This window comes from Melozone crissalis, unplaced genomic scaffold (genome assembly GCF_028551555.1).
Source record: "Melozone crissalis strain CALT ecotype California unplaced genomic scaffold, PUWL_Pcris_2 ptg000110l_1, whole genome shotgun sequence".
In the NCBI taxonomy this organism is placed as follows: Eukaryota; Metazoa; Chordata; class Aves; order Passeriformes; family Passerellidae; genus Melozone; species Melozone crissalis.
In genome coordinates, this window is record NW_026535887.1 from 699108 (window position 1) to 705311 (window position 6204).

Genomic DNA, 6204 nt, shown 5'->3' on the forward strand with positions numbered 1-6204 from the left:
TTCTTCCCTCTCGTTTCCTCCTGAGAGCAGCTCACGCAGGTACAGGCACAAGTTCTTCCCTTCTCTGAGACAAGTTCAAGGAAACTGCCCAGGTTTGTGCAGCATTTTGAGCAAAGTTCTGAAATGCTGACTTTGTTTAGGCCGTGGGTAAATATTAGCCTTGCAACACAAGCCTGAGCCGTGGTGCCTGAGCAAGGGTTATCCAAACAGAGTCCTCGCTCGATAACAGCCCTGCCTCGGATAGGCCCCCTCCTTGCTTTTGTGATGTTTGACTGATTTCCTGCTAGGCACAGAGCTTGCAGTGTCCAAAAACTTCAAAAGGTCTCAGCAAGAGCTCCAGCCCTGCCTGTTTATAGCAGAGGAGGTGAAGTTTGGCTCTCAGTGTGATGGAGGCAGCAGAGCTGGGCTCCCCCAAGGGCTCTCCCACCCAGCCAACACACAGGGGCTGCTGAGGCCCTGGGGCTGCATCCTGACCCACACAAACCCCTTTTCTCCATTCTGCTGGGAAAAAAAAAAATCATTGTTGATGGTGTGATAGCTCCAATTTTCCAAAATCAGCCACATGAGAACATCTGATGGTATTTTCAGGTGCACGTTGCTCCTGGGTGATTTTGGAAGAGGTTTTTTTGCCCCCCTGGTTCTTTGGGTGCTTAAAGTGATGAGATAAAGAGAGCAAAGAAAAAGGGGAAAAGAAGGGAGGAAGATGCCTTTTGGAAAAAGTTGTTGGGGTATTCCTTCCACTCTTCCACAAGGAAAGGATTGTTGGAGACACCTGAGCAGCTTCAATGCAAGTGACAGAATTACTGTGTGAAGTCTGGGATAAAACAGCAGCCAAATATATATGATGATATGATATGATATGATATGATATATGATATGATATGATATCATAATATGATACTTATGTTATGTTGTTGTGATGTGTGGTGTTGTTATTATGTTACATTACGTTACATTACATTATATTATATTATATTATTATAAAATATAACATAACACAACACGACGATATTACATAATATAATGTGATAATATAATATAATATAATATAATATAAATAGAAATTATTATAAATATAATAGATTATTTTAAATATATAGATATAATTTCTATTATAGATATAATAGAAATTAATATAATATTATATTATATTTCCCATGTCTGAGCTAGGCAACATATATGGGAGTTGAAACTAACTGAGAATATGAAAAATAGCATAACATCATATCATATCATATCATCATATATCATAATTAAATAATATAATATTAAAATTCCTTTAGAACAAAGCTTACTTTAAAAAACAATTTTTTTTGCAACCCCTTATTTCAGTCATCTCACAACCACTAAGTGTGGTTTAATTTTTTTTTTTTTTTTCTTTTTTGGTAAAGATATATCGATTAGGAAATTAGTTTGACCACTAGATGGCACAAACTGCTCAAATATACTGCCCAAAAGAGCCCAAAAAGCTGAAACCTCTCAAACTACAGACAATATACCGAGAAACAAGTTCTGAGGACGCTTAGAGCCCTCCCATCAGTTTAGGTGAACGTCCTAAGGATTTAGTGATGAGGACAGGATCTCAGCAGGATGTTTTGTGCTAGGTGTCCATTGGGCTGTTCCATCAGTTGTCCTCTCATGGCTGGGATTCCTCTGGAATGAGGTTTTAATGCACTGTCTGCCCTGAACCACCTGAATTCGTGCTTTGCAGAGCTTGCCCCTCAAAATAATTTAATTTTGCTAGTTTGGCTTGCACCAAATGGGGAGAAATGTCACAATATCTGTGTCTGATGAGACAGCCAGCATCTTCTTTCATATTGCATTTCATATCTGGAAATTTCAGTGACCCAGGTAAGATCAGGGTGTACCTGCAAGGAACAGATTTGGTGTGACTGCCCTGATATTAATCCCATCACACTCCAGCCATTCTGGAAAATTACATATATGGATGTACAGCAGTGCCTCAGACACAGTCAGACACCCCCAGAATCAAGGCGCTTTGGCAGAGAATTTGGGTGATTTTCATCAGAATAATACCAGGTTTTCATCAGAATAATACCAGATTTGGAAGCTTTGTAAAGCTCTGCTGGGCCATGCTGCTCACAGCTAATGGCAGCAGGGAGACCAGCAGGCACTGGCACCCCAGAAAATACCTTCTTACTCTTCTCTGTCCTCAAGGAACCCTGCCTGGAGGGATTCACCCAGGTTTGGAGCCTTCAACAAGACAAAAATGTGTTGGAGCAGGTCCAGAGAAGGCCACAAAGATACTCTGGGGGCTGGAGAACCTCTGCTATGGAGACAGGCTGGGAGAGCTGGGGGTGCTCAGCCTGGAGAAGAAAAGGCTCTGGAGACATCTTATTGCAGCCTTTCAGTGCTCACAGGGAGCTTACAAAAACCAGGGAGACTGACTTTTTACCTGGGCATTTAGTGACAGGACAAGGGGTAGCAGTTTTAAACTAAAAGAGGAGATGTTTAGGTTAGATATTAGAAAGAAATTATTTTTGCAGACGATGGTGAGGCACTGGAAGAGGCTGGCCAGAGAAGATGTGGGTGCCCCATCCCTGGAAGTGTGCAAGTCCAGGTTGGAGCAAGCTGGTGGTGTCCCTGCTTATGGCAGGGGGGTTGGAACCAGATGATTTTTGGGCTCCCTTCCAACCCAAACCATTCTGTGATTCTTTCAGGAACACAGGCACCTCTCAATAGTGCCAGAATTGGAGAGCAGCAGATCACATCCAGATGCTTCAGAGGAGATTGCTTAGATTAAGACCTGCTGGAAAATATGGAATGCAATTCCCTGAACTTCATGGTAATCAATTTTACCTCTGGACTTTTCTCTATGCCCACACCTGTGTAACCCTTTGGGACTCTTGCCAATTTCTTGATCCATTTGCTGCCTTTGAGTGTCACTAAAAGTGGGACAGTTTGTTGGTGCTTTGGGTACATTTAGTTGCTGTTTCAGACACTTCTGGTTGGGCATTTAACCCTCCATGAGGTCACCAGGGTGCTCATGTTTGTGTGTTAACACAGAGAGACTCCTTAATATAAAATGATCTGTTCCAGGTGAAACGTGTGTGAGAGCTCAGCTGTTGGATCATGCCCCTCTCTCTGCTGGCTCTGCTCATCAGGAAATTTAATTTGCTGAGCCCCCATCCAAGGAACAGCTGCTCATCTTGCTAAGTCTGCAAAAGTCAGCACTGAACATGCCTGATGTGAGCACACCTGAGTGAGTGCTTGTCCTGGACTGCAGCAGCATCCCAGAGCAGTGCCTGCCACGCTCACACCCACACCAGGAGAATGGATTCCAAGGATGAGGAAGAGGGATAATGTGAACAATCAGGACCCCAGGCTCAATGTTCACTCAGCAAGCCTAACTGCATCTGAACCACATGAAAACACACCTTGGTCTCACCCACGGTGTGCTGTGTCCTCACCTGCCCTTGCTGAGGGGAGCATAGGCAGAACTGGCTGCTCCTAATCCCTTTAGGAAGGGCAGTGCTTTTCCCAGCTCATTCTCTCATGCCTGTTGGTTATCCTGTACCTGCTGGAGGATCCTGCTCTGGCTTGAACTCCCTCCTTTCACCAGGTGTGCTTAGGCTCAGCTTTATGGCAGCATCTCTGCAGAGTCTCAGTGTTGTGACACACCTGGCCCTCAGATCCCCACCTGGGCAGTGGGAGGTGCAGAGAGGCCAAATGCTGCAGCTGGTGAGATTTGGATGGTATCCAAATGCCTCCTGACTGTGCAATGGTCATTTCAAACTGGCAAACATCTCCCCTTCCTGCCCAGAAACTACTGTTACCCCTTGGGTTAGCAGGCTGCTTTTACAGAGGTGTCTTGATTCCCTTTAGGTTTTCCAGAACAGGAGGAAAATCATGGTATATGTATTGGTTTGGACGCCTATTTTCAGTATTTCTAAACATTCACTGTAGGACTTTTACACATCTATGTCTCCAGGGTAGTGAAACAGAGAAAGTTGGGACCACCCTAATGTCAGTAGTGAGGGCACAGGAGGCTGCAGTCCTATTTCCCGTGCTGCTCCCGTGTCTGAGCTAGGCAAGACATGTGGGAATTGAAACTAACTGGAAACATGAAAGATACTTAAAACCATCCTGTTGGTGTATTCTTAAGCCAGGTCTCGGTCTGAACCATGGCAGTGTCTTCACTGATTCCCAAATGGATGGTAGAGACCTCTTCCACTGCACTTTGAAATGGTGAGGAGCTGAAGAAAATCCTTCAATTTCTTCTGGCAGGGATCAAATCAGTACAGGAACCACTTGGGCTGTCTCTGGGGGCCTGAGCATCCTGTCCCAGCCTCCCTCCAGCTTTCTGCCAGCACCTTCTCTTCCCATGCACATCAGCCTTCCATCATTCCTGCAGTGCTGCCCAGTTCTGCAGCTCCCATTGATGGTGTGGCCCCCACAGAAGCCTTTGTAGCTGCCAGTGGTCCCAGTGGGAAGAGGACTGGACAGGTTTTGATTTCTTCCTCCTGTTGGCAATGCCAGCAGGGTCTTGTGTGTGTACATAGTGTCACCTCAGCCACAGTGACACCATCCGTTTGCTGATAAGGAGTTCCAAAGATGCTGACCATGACCTTCCCTGTGCTCCATCTCCAGCTGCCCTCCTCCCTTCTGAAAGGAGAGCACCTCGAAAATGCTTGTGAGACTTGGAGGACACAAAGCTTCAGAAAGGCCAGAGAGATATTGAGGAGAGGAGAGGAGAGGAGAGGAGAGGAGAGGAGAGGAGAGGAGAGGAGAGGAGAGGAGAGGAGAGGAGAGGAGAGGAACAAAAAAACCCAAACCAAACAAAAAAAAAAAAGACAACAACAAAACCAAAACAGAGCAAAAAGAGGAAGTTTGTGCCAGCTAGATTTGAGAAGTCACTGCTGTTATAGAAAAACAAAGTAGCAAACACGCCTGATTTGGGGCGAGGGGAGCGCCCGGAGGTGAGCGGCGCTGCCGGGTCGGTGCCAGCTGGCAGAGCCCTGCCCCAGGAGTGTCCCTGGCACTGCCAGGCAGAGCCCAGCCTGTCCCACCAGAGTCCCCTTCACCCGGGCTGGTCTAGCAGGAGAGGGCTCTCTGCCTTTGGGAAATGGAGGGAAAGGCAGGCGGTCACCCCAGCTCTGTCCGGCTGACAAACACAGTCTGGATGGCAGGAGGGAGGTGGAATTTGGGGCCTTGGCCACCTTTGCGCTCGGTGGCTGCCAAGGTGAGAGGTGGAGGGAACCCTGCTCTGCACTGGGGGCAGTTTTCCTAAACCAGCCAGGGCTCCCCAGATGGCGAGCAAGAGAAGCTTTCCCTTCCCAGATGGTGGAACCAGAGGATTTTACCAAGAAGAACTTGGAGCTCTGCTACCTGGGACATGAGCTGATGGCATCTTCCCATTGTCATAACCATGTAATGAGAGTGATGCTGGAAAATAAAAGAGCTCAAGGCACGTTCCTCAGCAGTCCCATCCCGTTTGTGATTTGTACACAGCCCCCCGCCAGTGATAGGATTTATCACCCCTTAGGAAAGCTCCAACTTTGAGGCATCTCCTGGGCTTGTGCTCCCTAAGGGAGCGTGGGTAGGAGACACTGGCAGTGGGGCACCCTTCCTCGGCACCCAGCCAGCTGCAGGAACTGTCCCCTCAGCATCCCCCTCGCTCAGAGGGGCTGTAGGTGCCGAAATGACAAATGGCACCCCCAGCACCGCCACTGTCCTGCAGGGGATGAGAGGGGGCAGAAGGATGCGGGACCCCCCTGAGGAATGCAGGACCCGGCTGAGGGATGTAGGATCCGGCTGAGGGATGCGGGACCCCCCTGAGGGATGCGGGACCCGGCTGAGGGATGCGGGACCCCCCTGAGGGATGCGGGACCCGGCTGAGGGATGCGGGCACAGCTGAGGGATGTGGGCACGGCTGAGGGATGCGGGCACCGCTGAGGGATGCGGGCACAGCTGAGGGATGCGGGCACGGCTGAGGGATGCGGGCACAGTTGAGGGATGCGGGCACGGCTGAGGGATGCGGGCACGGCTGAGGGATGCGGGCACCGCTGAGGGATGCCAGCCCTGCAGGGATCCCCTGCAGCACAGGAGGCCGCCCTGCGCGCAAAAGGGGCCGGTCCCGAGCCGGGGAGGAGGAGGAGGAGGAGGAGGAGGAGGCGAGGCTGGGTCGCTCGCTGTGTCTCTGTCAGGCTCGCAGGCTGTGCGCTCACGGCGGGGCAGGAGCCC